This window comes from Bubalus kerabau, chromosome 6, assembly GCF_029407905.1.
Source record: "Bubalus kerabau isolate K-KA32 ecotype Philippines breed swamp buffalo chromosome 6, PCC_UOA_SB_1v2, whole genome shotgun sequence".
Taxonomy (NCBI): domain Eukaryota; kingdom Metazoa; phylum Chordata; class Mammalia; order Artiodactyla; family Bovidae; genus Bubalus; species Bubalus kerabau.
Genome location: NC_073629.1, coordinates 24,807,350 through 24,823,779, shown reverse-complemented (window position 1 = coordinate 24,823,779; position 16,430 = coordinate 24,807,350). Strand labels below are relative to the sequence as shown.

Below are 16,430 nucleotides of genomic sequence, written 5' to 3'. Positions count from 1 at the left end.
ACTCAGCCTTATTTATGGTCCAACTCTCACATCTATACATGACTACTGGAAAAACCATAGCTTTGACTAGATGGACCTTGTTGGCAAAGTAATGTCTCTGCTTTTTAATATGCTGTCTAGGTTGATCATAGCTTTTCTTCCATGGAGCAAGTATCTTTTTCATGGCTGCAGTCACCAACTGCAGTGATTTTGAAGCCCAAGAAAATAAAGTCTGTCACTGTTTCCATTGTTTCCCCATCTATTTGCTATGAAGTAATGAGACCTGATGCCATGATCTTAGTTTCCTGAATGTTGAGTTTTAAACCAGATTTTTCACTTCTCTCTTTCACCTTCATCAAGAGGCTCCTTAGTTCCTCTTTGCTTTCTGCCATAAGGGTGGTGTCATCTTCATATCTGAGGTTATTGATATTTCAGTATCAGTGGGAAATCTTGATCCCAGCTTGTACTTCATCCAGCCCAGCATTTCACATGATATACTCTGCATATAAGTTAAATAAGCAGGGTGACAATATACAGCCTTGATGTACTCCTTTCCCAACTTGGAATCAGTCAGTTGTTCCATGTTCAGTTCTAACTGTTGCTTCTTGACCTGCAAAATCCAGGCTTAAGTTGAAGAAAGTAGGGAAAACCACTAGATCATTCAGGTAGGACCTAAATCAAATCCCTAGCAATTATACAGTGGAATTGACAAATAGATTCAAGGGAATAGATCTGATAGACAGAATGCCTAAAGAACTACGGACAGAGGTTTGTGACATTGTACAGGAGGCAGTGATCAAGACCATCCCCAAGAAAATGAAATGCAAAAAGTCAAAATGGCTGTCTGAGGAGGCCTTACAAATAGCTAGAAAAGAAGTGAAAGGCAAAGGAGAAAAGAAATGATATACGCATCTGAATGCAGAATTCCAAAGAATAGCAAGGAGAGTAAGAAAGCCTTCCTCAGTGATCAATGCAAAGAAATAGAGGAAAGCAATAGAATGGGAAAGACTAGAGATCTCTTCAAGAAAATTAGAGATACCAAGGGAATATTTCATGCAAAGATGGGCACAATGCAGGACAGAAATGGTTTGGACCTAACAGAAGCAGAAGATATCAAGAAGAGGTGGCAAGAATGCACAGAAAAACTATACAGAAAAGATCTTCATGACCCAGATAACCATGATAGTGTGGTCACTCACCTAGAACCAGACATCCTGGAGTGTGAAGTCAAGTGGGCCTTAGGAAGCATCACTACAAACAAAGCTAGTGGAGGTGATGGAATTTCAGCTGAGCTATTTCAAATCCTAAAAGATGATGCTGTGAAAGTGCTGTACTCAATGTGCCAGCAAATTTGGAAAACTCAGCAGTGGCCACAGGACAGGAAAAGGTGTTTTCATTCCAACCCCAAAGAAAGGCAATGCCAAAGAATGTTCAAACTACTGCATAATTGTACTCATTTCGTATGCTAGCAAAGTAATGTTCAATGTTCTCCAAGCTAGGCTTCAATGGTACATGAACTGAGAACTTCCAGATGTTCAAGCTGGATTTAGAAAAGGCAGAGGAGCCAGAGACCAAATTGTCAACATCTGTTGGATCATAGAAAAAGCAAGGGAATTCCAGAAAAACATCTACTTCTGCTTCATTGACTACACTAAAGCCTTTGATTGTGTGGATCACAACAAACTGTGGAAAATTCTTAAAGAGATGGCAATACCAGACCACCTTACCTGTCTCCTGAGATTTAAATTAGGAGGGTAGATATTTTGTGTTTCTTGCTATGTCAGAGATTTATTGGTTGTTGGGGGCTGACTGGGAGTAGGGTGAAAGCTATTCTGATGTCTCTTTAAATCATACATTAGATGGTTGCCAGGCAGTTGAAACAACTACATTTTCTGGCATGGTTTAATTCTTCTGGCCTATAGACAGATTGCCTTAGAGAGATCCTCAAAAGAAATACAACAGTGTTCAGTGTCCACTCCTCTTGGATACATGCTAGGTGCTTTCAAATGCAATACCCCATTTGCTCCTCAGACTTACTCTAGGAAGTAACATTTCCACTTTAAGAAAGGAAGACCACAACTGAGAGACATTGATTTGCCTCCAGCTATATTACAATCAGCACCTGGACCCTGAAATGAGCTAAATACCAAGCCTGAGTTCCTTCTGCACTGATGGACGGGAAAGGAAAGAAAAAAAGAGTAAGAACCAATTCTGTGGTATTGATTTCAGCTGCTCATTGCTTCCACTGTGGACATCTCTTCAGTGTTCTCAGGAAACCTCTGGAAGAATCCTGCACACATGGAATGATTCCAGCCACCACAAGGCACATCCCTGGAGCTTCAGCTCAGGAGGTAAGTCGCAGCCCGCTCTGCTTGCTACAGCAGAGAGCTACTCACGAAAGGGATTGTTTCGGAATTAACTTCATTTCATTGGTGAGTTTCATTTCACGGTTGAGCAGATATGCCTAGGTTATCCATGAGCACTCCTTTAGGGAGGAGCCAAGTTGCATGGTGTATTATATTATTGCTATTCTTAGAGTGATAAAAAGAAACCACCACTTCTTAAATAATTGCTGGCTGTTGACCAGCATTTTATACACATTGTCTCATTTAATGTCACAACAACTCTATAAGATAAATATCATCATTCTCATTTTATAGACAAAAAAAGTCAAGGAAGTTCAGAGGCTTGAAAAAGGTCACAATAAGTGACAAAGCAGCAATGCACAATGCTGTCTTTTTAATACTCAAGCCTGTGGTCTTTCCACCTCATCCTGTGTGTTTGTACGCATGCTGAGTTGCGTCAGTCATGTCTGACTCTTTTCGACCCCATGGACTGTAACCCGCCAGGCTCTTCTGTACATGGGATTTCCCAGGCAAGAATACTGGAGTGGGTTGCCATTTCCTTCTCTAAGGGATCTTCCTGACCCAGGGATTGAACCTATGTCCCATGCCTTGGCAGGAAGTTTCTTGACCACTGAGCCACTAAGATAGAAAAGATGATCTCTGTCCCTTTTCAAGGCATCTCCCAAATTTATGATCCCCAAACCAGGGCTCTCCTGCTGGATTTTGCTTAGAATTTTTCCTCACCCTCCATCATGGATGCTAACAAGATCACTGATTCTTTCTTCCTAATGTTTTCTGTATTCATGCCTTGTCATCTAATTCCACTGTCACCACTCCTGTATTATTTCAGTAGTTTCCTGACTTTCTTGCTTCCAGGCTTTTCCTATCCCAAATCTTGCTCCTAGATCAGTCCTCCGAAAATGTCATCTTGTAAATGTCAATGCTCATTCAGAAACATTCCATTGATATGATATAGCCATTTAAGCTGATGTTGGAGAAGAACAGTTAATGACATGATATGGAAAAAATGTTTATAGTATGTTATTAAGTGAAAAAAAATTATGAAATACTCCCAATGTTAGTATGGGTGATCTGTGTGGTGGAATCATGGATGATTTTATTTTGTTTTTGCTTCTCTAGAGCTCTTAAATTTTTTGCAATAAACATTATTCTTATAATAAGATGAAAAAAACTAGGATTTAGAGTAAAAATAATGAAAAGGTACTCAGGGTAGTATAAAAGAGAATAATAATGAGATTTTATTCCATTTTTTAAATTGGATGTATTTGACATAACCATGTAACCTTCAGATGTACAACATGTTCCTTTGATATGTGTATGTATTGTGATATGATTACCTTTGTAGATATAATTATCACATCACATAATTATAGTACAGTATTGTCTATATTCATTATACCTACATTTGATCAGTGTGGCTTATTTGTTATTCATTACAAATTTGTACCCTTAAACAACATCAGCTTTATCTCCTGATTCCTTTTTTGTTTTTTACACAATTCAATTAGCAAAAAAAGTACAAGAGTTAAAATAGCGTGTGTTTTGGGGAAAGGGCATGTTGACACACAGCAGTTGAGGGTATAAACTAATACAACTTTTGTGGAAGATACTGTGCAGGATTCATCAAGGTGAAAAATTTGCAGAAACTTTTACCCAACAAGTTTAATTTTAGCAATCCAGTGTGGGGAGAGAGCAAATTAGCCAAGATGGCGTGTTCAGACTCTCTCACCCCAGGTTTGTAAATAATGACTATGTAACAGCTGAGAGCATTTATAGCACTGCTTATGTGCCTCACAAGGTACTCGCTTGGTCACAGGCTACTTTGTGTGGTCCCGATATATGCTGCTGCTGCTGCTAAGTCGCTTCAGTCGTATCCGACTCTGTGCGACCCCAGAGACGGCAGCCCACCAGGCTCCCCCGTCCCTGGGATTCTCCAGGCAAGAACACTGGAGTGGGTTGCCATTTCCTTCTCCAATGCATGAAAGTGAAAAGTGAAAGTGAAGTCGCTCAGTCGTGTCTGACTCTTAGCAACCCCATGGACTGCAGCCTACCAGGCTCCTCTGTCCATGGGATTTGCCAGGCAAGAGTATTGGACTGGGTTGCCATTGCCTTCTCCGCCCGATATAAGAGCTCCACCTAAAAAGCAGTGGGATTACTGCTGCATCATGGTTGTGTCCATTGGGTCAGCCAGGAGAGATCCTGGTGTGGCATCCAGGATCTGTGGTTTAACAGTCACTGGAGAGGCCATTCTGAGGCACGCTGAAGTTTTAGAGCCCCAAAAAACAGCCTTCCTAAGTAAGTACCTTTGTGAACAAATGCACAAGTGTTACTGTATAATGATTTACATTACAATCTTACTTAAAATGTTATAAAATTAAAAACAACCTATGGGGCTTCCCCGATGGCACAGAGGGTAAACAATCCACCTGCAATGCAGGAGGTGCAGGAGACTCGGGTTCGATCCCTGGGTTGGGAAGACCACCTGGAGAAGGGTATGGCAATCCACTCCAGTATTCTTGCCTGGAAAATCCCATGGACAGAGAAGCCTGACGGGCTACAGTCCAAAGGGTCAAAAAGAATCAGACATGACTGAATGACTAAGCGCACATGTACTCAGTAGGAAAATAGATTCTATTAATTTATCCTGTGAAATACTATGCATTGGTTAAAGAGAAAAGGTATTAGCATAGAAAGCCCATTAGTACATATGACTTAGCAAGGAAAGTAATTTGCAGACATAAATATGTCATATTCTTTTTTAAAATTAATTGATTTTTTTTGCAGCACTGGGTCTTTGTTGCTGCACGCAGGCTTTCTGTAGTTGAGGTGAGCTGGGGCTGCTCTCTAGCTGTGGCACATGGTTTCTCATTGCGTTGGCTTCTCTTGTTGCGGAGCATGGGCTGTAGGGCATGTGTGCTTCATAGCTGTGGTGCACAGACCTACTTACTTGCTCCAACGCATGTGGGATCTTCCCAGACCAGGGATCAAATCCATGTCCCTTGCATTGCAGATAGATTCTCAACCACTGGACCACCAGGGAAATCCTACATATTATATTATTAACCACAATTTATATTGTTTTAAAACAATAAATTCATTTATTACTTATGCAAAATAAAACCTCCCCTTGGAAAATTCTGAAAGAGATGGGAATACCAGACCGCCTGACCTGCCCCTTGAGAAACCTATTTGCAGGTCAGGGAGCAACAGTTAGAACTGGACATGGAACAACAGACTGGTTCCAAATAGGAAAAGGAGTATGTCAAGGCTGTATATTGTCACCCTGTTTATTTAACTTCTATGCAGAGTACATCATGAGAAATGCTGGACTGGATGAAGCACAAGCTGGAATCAAGATTGCCGGGAGAAATATCAATAACCTCAGATATGCAGATGACCCCACCCTTATGGCAGAAAGTGAAGAGGAACTCAAAAGCCTCTTGATGATAGTGAAAGTGGAGAGTGAAAAAGTTGGCTTAAAGCTCAACATTCAGAAAATGAAGATCATGGCATCTGGTCCCATCACTTCATGGGAAATAGATGGGGAAACAGTGGAAACAGTGTCAGACTATTTTTCTGGGCTCCAAAATCACTGCAGATGGTGACTGCAGCCATGAAATTAAAAGACACTTACTCCTTGGAAGGAAAGTTATGACCAACCTAGATAGCATATTCAAAAGCAGAGACATTACTTTGCCAACAAAGGTCCGTCTAGTCAAAGCTATGGTTTTTCCTGTGGTCATGTATGGATGTGAGAGTTGGACTGTGAAGAAAGCTGAGCGCCGAAGAATTGATGCTTTTGAACTGTGGTGTTGGAGAAGACTCTTGAGAGTCCCTTGGACTGCAAGGAGATCCAACCAGTCCATTCTAAAGGAGATCAGCCCTGGGATTTCTTTGGAAGGAATGATGCTAAAGCTGAAACTCCAGTACTTTGGCCACCTCATGCAAAGAGTTGACTCATTGGAAAAGACGCTGATGCTGGGAGGGATTGGGGGCAGGAGGAGAAGGGGACAACAGAGGATGAGATGGCTGGATGGTATCACTGACTCGATGGATGTGAGTCTGGGTGAATGCTGGGAGTTGGTGATGGACAGGGAGGCCTGGCGTACTGCGATTCATGGGGTCGCAAAGTGTCGGACACAACTAAGCGACTGAACTGAACTGAACTGATGTATTCTTGCCACCTCTTCTTAATATCTTCTGCTTCTGTTCTGTCTATGCCGTTTCTGTCCTTTACTGTGTCCATCTTTGCATGAAATGTTCCCTTGATATCTCTAATTTTCTTGAAGAGATCTCTAGTCTTTCCCATTCTATTGTTTTCCTCTATTTCCTTGCATTGATCACTGAAGAAGGCTTCCTTATCTCTCCTTGGTATTCTTTGGAACTCTGCATTCAGATGGATATATCTTTTCTTGTCCCCTTTGCCTTTAGCTTCTTTTCTTTTCTCAGCTATTTTAAGGCCTCCTCAGACAGCCATTTTGCCTTTTTGCATTTCTTTTTCTTGGAGATGGTCTTGATCCCTACCTCCTGTACAATGTCATGAACCTCTGTCCTTAGTTCTTCAGGCACTCTATCAGAACCAATCCCTTGAATCTATTTGTCACTTCTACTGTGTAATCGTAAGGGATTTGATTTAGGTCATACCTGAATGGTCTAGTGGTTTTCCCTACTTTCTTCAAGTTAAGTCTGAATTTGACAATAAGGAGTTCATGATCCTTTTATTGCAAAGTTCAGAAAGCAGTGCAGCCCTGCCCATAGCTTGATTTCACCCTGGTAAGATTGACAACCAGCCTTCGACAGAAATGTGAGAAAGCCAACATGTGTTGTTTTAGGTTGCTGTTTGAGGTAGTTTGCTGTGGCAGTGTATTTATCTGCTCTGCTTGGGCTGCCATCACAAAGTACCACAGACTGGGTGACTTGAACAACAGAATTGTGTTATCTCGCAGCTTTGCCCAAAGTCAAGGTGTCGCACTCTTGATGCCTTCCTTGGTGCTGGGAGAGAAGGACCTGTTCCAGGTCTCCTTGGCCTGAAGGTGACCATCTTCTCCCTGTGTTTTCACATCATTTTCCCTCTGTGTATGCCCTTCTATCCAAGTTTCATCTTTTCATAAGCATGCCAGTCATATTGCATTAGAGCTTACCCTTTAATGACTTCATTTTAGTTTCATTACCTCTGTGAAGACCCTATCCCCAAATAAGATCACATTCTGAGATACTAGGCGTTGGGGAACTCAATATATGTGTGTGTGTCTATGTATGTATATATTTATAAATTGTGTGTGTGTGTTCAGTTGTGTCCAACTCTTTGCAACCCCAAGGACTGTAGCCTACCAGGCTCCTTTGTCAGTGGAATTTTCCAGACAAGAAATACTGGAGTGAGTTGCCATTTCCTTCTCCAGGGGATTTATAAATTATGTACATATAAATTATTCTGTTTATGAATTACACACACACACATTTCCCTCTAACCATGTCAAACAAAAGGGCCTTTGGCAACAACACCAACACCACCACTGTGGCAATGAGCACACCTTGCACCCAGATCTTGATTTCTAAATATCACTTCTCACTAGAGAAATGAAGAAATAAGTGCTTCTGATCTGGTACAGGGCAAACACAAGGGAACCTGGAGAAATCTTGGTGTGCCAGAAAGAAAGGAAATACTTAAAGATTAATGAGGTCATGTCAAAAGGACACAGGATCTTGCTTGAAGGAGTTCCCACTGGCCAACTTTGGAATAATTTGAACATCAAAAAGAAAATGACAGTAATGGATTAAAATCCATTGAAGTTTTTTTGGGGAAAAAAAAAAAGCCCATGAGTCCACAGTCATTCTGAAAAGAGAAATAACTTAAAAAAAAAAAAAAAAAAAGGGTTCTATCTTCCACCTAATAAATGCAGAAAAAGTGGTAGAATTAGGGAATCATTGTGTTTCAGTCCCTACGGTAATAATAGATTCAGGCAAGGACCATCAGCAGATGTTAACCACTGAGTAAAAGTAACTGGATGTTCATACAACATCAGTATATTTCCTCACAAATTATTAATTACAAAAGGGAAAATGTTTGGTTTGGAGAGATTTGATGGTTATTGCTTTAAGTGATCAAACTGAGCATCACCAATAGTGGAACAATCTGATATTATTTAAGCCTTTTGATATGAAGCCCACTTATGGATTATTTTTGCCAAAAAATATTTAAGTTATTAATGAATCTAACCATAAGAAACAACCTTATAAACCCAGAATGTGGCACATTCTATAGATGGTTGGTCTGGACTCTTCACAAAAGTCAGTGTCATTAAAAAAACTTATAAAAAAGCAGTCAGGGGGGTGACCATTCTAGATTCAAACAAACAAACACCATATGCAATATGCAGCCTTCATTGGATTGTTGATTTTTTAAAAAAATGCTATGAAAGACATTTGGGGGACGATTTGGAAATTTTTAGTGGGAAATGTCTGTTAGATAATACAATGAAGCATGTTGCTAATTTTTCCCCATAAGTGTGATAATAATGTTGTGAATGTTTGAGAATGTCCTTATTCTTAGGACACACACTCTGAAGTTATTTGGTTCAGGGCCATTGTATCTGCAAGTTATTTAAAATATTCAGGAAAAATATGGTATACTGGAACTGGCTCTTACCAGCTCCTGAGAGCAAATAAATATCAGGAAACCATTGTTAAACTAATGGTTTAAAATTAGTTTGAAATCAGTCATGGTGGGAGTCCTTACACCACAGAGATTGACACATGTTACACCTAGGGCTTTCTCCTGTGCCCCCAGAGACTGGGTTTATCAGCACACCATTGAACATAGAATTAAATTTTAATAATTGGTGAAATGATTCAAGTGTGCCTCGTGTTCAGTATGGTATTCTTTCAAGCTTTGTGAAGATTTTAGATTTTTCATAATGAAAGTTGGGGAAAACAGAACAGAAAAAGAGCTTCCTTCCTGGAAATGTGAAAACCACAGAGTGAAGGATACGGAGGAGAGCGGGGATGCTTGGGAATCTGCCAGGTGAGACTCTTAGATGAGTCTGTGGCCTCAGGTGGGCTGACTGGGAACCTCTGTCTGAGGCCACCCAGGTGCCTGCAGGATGAAAGAGTTACCCGCTTTAGCCCAGGGTACGTGAGACACTTCCCTTCCCTCCCCCAGGCCTGGAGCTGAGCTGCTGGGCTGTGGCTTACCTGAGATTACCAGGTCCTCTAGGAATTTTCTAATTTCTTTGAATAAAAGGGGTAAGGTATTATAGTTGTGGCTTGTGTGGTAACTAAGGCAACTCAGTGGCAGGCTTCAACTTTTCGTTTGTCTTTTCTTTACTCCTATTCCTTTCCTGGTTTCTCTAATACCAGGAATGCCTGCCCCACACCTCTGCCTACCTACCTCACCAAACTTCTAGAAGATTCTTAAGACCCACCTCCTCTACCAAGTCTTCCCACGATTACCTCTGCCCTTCTTTCTCATGTTCCATGACACTGACATCTGCTTTATATTCTGTCATATTTTGTTCCAGGATGAGCTGTGTGACTGAGCATTTTAACTAACCTGTAAGCTCTTGGAGGGCAGGAAGCAGTTTTGATAGATACTTATTATATAAAAACACTTCTCTCTCCCACAGAATACTTATTGGAATCGATTGAATTACTTTCCTCTCCTTCTCGTCTCGATTCTCTTTTTCTGTTGTTCTCCCCTTCCCTTCCTTCTATTTTGTTCCTTGTTTTTGTCCCCCGCCTGCCCATGCTCTGTTTAGCTTCTTTCTTTCCCCTTCCTTTATCCCTCTCCTTGCCCCACCAAGGCCGCAGTTGTGGCTGCCTCCTGACTCTGGACCTCTTCTCAGGGCTTTCCCCTGACGCATGAAAGTTTTGCACACCTAATTGCACTGCAAGAAGAAAAGCTGCCAGTTCAGTGATTAAGACTCCACACTCCCAGTGCAGAGAGCACAGGTTCGATCCCTGGTCATGGAACTAAGATCCCACATGCTACACAGAGCAGCCTTTTTAAAGGAAAAGAAAGAAAAGCTGCCTCTGAGAAATGTACACTGCCCTCATTCAGGATGTCCATCCCCCACGACTCTCAGCTTCACAAGGGAAGCAGCATTGGGGCAGCACATAACTCTCAGACATCTGCATCCCACATTTTTTCTCTCCCATCCCCTCTCCACCCACCACCACCACCACCGCCGCCCCCCTCAGATTCTTTGGACCAATTCTTGTGGTAAAATCTCACACATTTTCTCAATCTATATGCAAACCAGGTAGGATTGACAGCTGAAGAAAGCTGCACATTGCCTGGGCTCAAAGTTATCTGTTCTCCCTCTGAGGGAAAATCTTTGAGCTCCGTGACAGTGCCTCGAAGCCATGGCCCCTGTCCTAGACTCTGCCCCAGCCCAGGCGAGCGCCTGACCCCTGCTAATGTGTGGGATCTTTAGCAGCAGAGAGTTGGGGAAGGTAACCAGAGCCCCCTGCATGCCAGTGATTCATGTTTTCTGAAGGGATCAGAGTGTTATTAGAAACCTTGCCTGCCAAATGTGGGGCAAATGTAACCAATTTATTAATGCTGAAAAACCAACGTGTGAAATTGGACCAAGAGGGGCTGGCGCCCCTCTCCCTGCTTCCTGCTCTCTGGCAGTGACGGAGGGAGGGTGGTGGACAAAGAGTTCTGTCTTCTTCAGGAGGATGTTGCTGTCCTAATCACACGTGATAGTGACAACAAATATTCCTGGCTGAAACTTCAAAGGGCTGGGAGATAATTGCATCCACCATCCTTGGCCTGGCTGGTGATGCCTCAGCCTGCAGCTCTCAGGTTGTAAGTGAGTTGGCTGGAAGGTGGGGAGCTTGGTCTTGGTTTTCCCCTGCCCAGCTCTGTGCCTCAGCAGTGGGACCAGGTGAGAAGGGGAAGTAGAAACGCTCTGTCGTTTGTGTTCACGCTGTCTCTCCATTTCCAAATTGATGTTGTACATTGATCACTTGTTGTTGGTAATGAGTCACTAAGTCGTATCTGACTCTTTACAACTACCTCATGGACTGTAGCCTGCCAGGCTCCTCTGTCCATGGGATTGCCTAGGCAAGAGTACTGGAGTGGGTTGCCATTTCCTTCTCCAGGAGGTCTTCCCGACCTGGGAATTGAACCCACATCTCCTGCATTGGCCCACAGATTCTTTATTGCTGAGCCACCAAGGAAGCCCACACTGGTCACTTAGCCCTTTTCTACAAATGGTCTTAGATTGATCTCTCAAGGTTTCCTGGGTGGTTGCAGTTTCTCTCCACCAGAGATGGTTACTTCAACAGAAGTGTGCATTTTTGTATGACTTATTGCCATTTAGCCCTTAAACAGGTGGTTGAGTTGAGATGAAGACATTAGCAGCTGCCATTTATTAAAGAATTACTGTATGGTGTGTTATTATTATAAATTATCTCATTCAAGCCCCACACAAATGTCCTTGTAAATATTGCTATTCTTGATTTTCACTTGAGGAAACTGAGCTGTGTTAATGAACTTGCCCAAGACTATATTAGGTTTAACTGGATGGGATTCAAGCCCATATCTATTTTAACTATACTCTTCACCACCCAAATTTAAGAAGTGGCAATCCCAAAAAATTCTTGCATAATCTGGTGGGATAGTCAGAGAGCAAATATGGCAGATTTTCTTGCTAAAGCTGTCTTAGAAGTCTCATATTTCACATTACCAATTTTCAAAGAATCACCTTACCATAAAAATAATGAGCATACATTTTACAAGAGAATAAATAAAATCTTGATGGTGAGTTGGAGAAACTTTAGAAACTTAGCAGATGTCAGGCTTTTTTGGGTTGTCATCATTATCATTGTGGGGTAGGAGACGAAATCTGGTTATTTTAGATTTCTAGTCATTTAGATTCTGGCTGAATGTCATTTATTCTGTAATGTGTCACTGCATGTCATGTCTCAACATAATGTCTAGTGGGGAAGTCAAATAGTAAATCTTGAATTAGTGTCTTGTTAGTAGTTCTCTTATGAAGGAGAGATGCTGATAGAATCCCCTGTGCCTGAGTGCCATTAAATTCACCCATTCCTTTCTGCTGAAAACATGCTTGACACATTGCAGTGTTGCTCTGATTGGCGTGATGTGCCTAAAGGGTGCTGGTGCCTTCCATTTCTGGGAGTTTTTCTCCTCCTCCACTTTCCTGTGATAGTTCAACTGATCTTGCAGTGTCTGTGTGTCATGAGGCAGGAGTAGTTGCCCCCATCTGGAGGGAGGGAGGGTCAGTTCTAGAATCACTGAGATCTAGAAGCAAAGGTCAGTCTTCATTTTGAATTAAAACTCAGTCCAATTCCTCTTGCTTAATTTGGTGTCTACAAGAGTGTCCCTTTGGGACTTCCAGTGGTTAAGACTCCATTCCACCAGGGCAGCAGGCTGGGGTTCCATCCCTGGTCAGGGAACTAGATCCTACATGCCACCAAATAACTGTATTTTTTTAATATAGAAGAGTGTCCCTATTTCTTCCTTTCTTTTCTACAAACTGTAACTCTCCCAAACCCTTCTTAGAAGAATAAATCACTCACTAAAAAAATTCTATAAGCCAATGAAGTTATATTTATGTACTTAAAAACAATTTTTAATATCTGAAAAAGGTGAAAATGGCTTTTTTGTCCCTATAACTTGGTAACAGTAAAGGGCCGTTTGAGAATTTGAAAACTGGGTTGTCCTCTAAGACTTGAAAAATCCACACTCAAAGGCAGTGATTAGCTGTGTGGTTTAAGAATAATGATAACTCCCCAAATAATAATGGCAATAATAAGAATACAAGGGACTGACTACTTAAGTGTCAATCCAACCAAAAGTTGAGCTAAGAATCCTCCCAAGGAGACGTGGCTGAAATGTAGATGTAATTTAGTAAGAGGAAAGGGAATAAAATATAACTCTGTTCTCTCTGGAGATCGACTATAAGCAGAGATCAGCCCCAAAAGATAAAAAGGAAAATCTAAAGAGTGCCGATCTTAATCATTTAGAGGTGAAGAAGGCTTTACTAAAGGGTTCTGAGCTTTGTGATTTTCAGGGTATATGTTTTCCTATCATAAAAACTCACAGACTGGCACCTGATAAGCCCAGTCTGGCCCACAGACAAGTTTTTCTTGGTCTACACTGTATTGATTCAACAGTATTTTAAAAAGTTGTCTATTAATTTCATATAGAAAACATCTAAGATTCTCGCTTTTGTTGAAAAATTAGGAAGACCTGGCTTGTCTGAGCTGGCAACAAGGGGCTGGAGTTATAAAGCAGCAGCGACTCCCTTTAGAAAGGGGTCACTGTCTGGTTTGCCACAGCCTCTACTATTCCTTACACTCCTGCTCCCTGACCTGCCTGATTCATCTGTGTTGCACTCTTTTGTACCTCTTGGCTTTTGACTGTGTGACCCCCTAATGGTAAGCTGGCCTTCAGCTATATGAACTGAAATTAACTTTTTAAGACCCTGAACTCTCCTTTTTCTTATTCTGTGCTCAGCATGCAACTTGGTGAGAATCTGGATTCCCATGTAATTTGCCTATAAAGAATGCACTGATCTTCTGCCCTGAGCATCTTGCTTTATATGAGGAGGTGCATAGAATACAGTTTAAAAGGTTTTGGCTTTGGAGTCAGACAGGTCTGGTTCCAATTCTGTCACTGACACTTACTAGATAAGGTCACCATGAGGCCTCTGGGCACCCCACCAGTTACCTTCTCCTGGAGATGTGGCCCTGGGTCACCGCAGGCCACATACCAGAATATTCAAATTTTAAGAACACTTTATGAGCAAAATGGATACCCCTAAGTCACAAATTACAGCAAATCTAGCTAACCAACCAACTTTATAGCAGCCCTGAATCCAACCAACCAACCAACAAACGTAAGTTTCTCTAGAGATAGTAGACATATCTCTATGTAGAAATCTCTATGTATAGAAAGCTATTGATCAGAAACACAAACTCTGATGAACTCCGTTCTAGTGAGTCATAGAGGGAAATGGTGGCTAGAACATGGATTTAGACTTGTATTCAAGTCCTAGTCCTTTCTCTTTATATGAACTTAAGAAAATCATTAATTGCTCCACATCTCCAAAATAAAAGTTTCCTCCCTACATACCCAATAGAAACTTTGTGAAGATTAAATAAAATAAAGTGGGGAAGACACTAGGCAAACTCTAAAATGCATGGAATTGTTAATATAAAAAATTTTAAGGAATCTCTGTACTGTTCTCCATAGTGGCTGTATTAATTTGCCTTCCCACCAACAGTATAAGAGGGTTCCCTTTTCTACACACCCTCTCTAGCATTTATCATTTGTAGACTTTTTGATGATGGCCATTCTGATCCTTGTGAAGTGATGCCTCATTGTATTTTTGATTTGCATTGGAATGATTTGAGAGAATGGCATTGAAACATATACATTACCATATGTAAAATAGATAGCCAGTGGGAGTTTGCTGTATGAAGCAGGGAACCCAAAGCTGGTGTTCTGTGACAACCTAGAGGGGTGGGATAGGGAGGAGTTGGGAGGGAGGTTTAAGAGGGAAGGGACATAGGTATACATATGGCTCATTCGTGCTGATGAATGGCAAAAACCATCACAGTATTGTAAAGTAATTATCCTCTAATAATACTAAAATTTTTTTAAAAGGAACAACAAAAGAGAATGAAGCAATGTACCCTGGTCAATGAAGGACGTGAAAATGTAGATAATTGCTGTTGTTTGAATATGATATATGACAGTTTATTCCAATAAATGATTTCAACAATAAAACAAACAAACAAAAAATGTATACACCCCAGTGATCATGAGAGTGGAAGCAGTGGGAGAAGAACCCAAAAGGCCCCAACCAAGAGTTTCTAGGCTGCCAGAGCAGTATTCATAACCTAATGATCAGTGCCAGGTTTGGAACACCCACCGCCTGGAGTATACATAGAAGCCTGCCGTGTACATCAAATTAGGCTCTGATTTGTGAAATAAAGCAATACTATACAGTGGTGACTAAGGTGGGGGGAAGGGCCTCACACCTTGCTGGTAAAAGTATAAACTAGAACAAAGAAGGCAAGTTGACAGTACCTATTAAAATTTTAAATATGCTCTCAGCACTTCCCTCCTAGGAATTTATCCTACAGAAGCAATCTTTAGTGGCCGAGAATATCTGTACAAGAATATTCGAGGCAATATTGTTCATAATGTAAAATATAGAACTTCCCTGGTGGTCCAGTGGGTAAGACTCCATGCTCCAAATGCAGGAGGCCGGGGTTTGATCCCTGGTCAGGGAACTAGATCCTATGTGCTGCAACTAAGAGCCTGCATGCAGCAACAAAGATACTGTGAGCCGTAACTAAGATCTAGCATGGCCAAATATGTCTGTGTGTGTGTGTTTTATAATATAAAATTAATGCATATTTTTGCTATGACTACTATGTAGTCATTAACAAGAATGAAATAGAAACATATATACTGAAATGGAATGGGTGTCTGTAGTGTATGATTGAGTTACAAAAAGCAAGCTGCAGGACAAGCTCTGCTGCTGCTAAGTCGCTTCAGTCATGTCCAACTCTGTGCAACCCCATAGACGGCAGCCCACTAGGCTCCTCTGTCCCTGGGATTCTCCAGGCAAGAACACTGGAGTGGGTTGCCATTTCCTTCTCCAATGCATGAAAGTGAAAAGTGAAAGGGAAGTCGCTCAGTCGTGCCCGACTCCTAGTGACCCCAGGGACTGCAGCCTACCAGGCTCCTCCATCCATGGGATTTTCCAGGCAAGAGTACTGGAGTGGGGTGCCATTGCTGACAAGCTCTAAACATATATAAATCTAACTTTTAAAATTGATTTCCACTGGGGAGGGTGAGTAGAATGAAAGGAAGACACTCCATTTCTTACTTTATATGCTTTTATGTGGTGGTTTCTGTTTTTAGTCACTAAGTCATGTCCAACTCTTTTTGCAACCCCAAGGACTGTAGCCTTCCAGGCTTCTCTGTCCATGGGATTTCCTAGGCAAGAATACTGGAGTGGTTTGCCATTCCCTTCTCCAGGGGATCATCCCAACCCAGGGATTGAGCCCGTATCTCCTGTATTGACAAGTGGATTCTTT

At 41.5% G+C, this 16,430-nt stretch overlaps 1 long non-coding RNA gene across 3 annotated transcripts in view; it reads left to right on the top strand.

Moving 5' to 3' along the window:
* Positions 1 to 16,430, top strand: part of LOC129654854 (uncharacterized) — a 105,904-nt gene that overhangs the window by 5,778 nt on the left and 83,696 nt on the right. Inside the window, exon 2 of one of the 3 annotated variants that reach the window (XR_008715618.1) lies at positions 2,209 to 2,330. This is a non-coding gene — a long non-coding RNA (uncharacterized LOC129654854). Of the gene's footprint in view, positions 1 to 1,787; positions 2,331 to 16,430 lie in introns of those variants that run through there. The other 2 variants (XR_008715616.1, XR_008715617.1) reach the window with 2 other exon arrangements.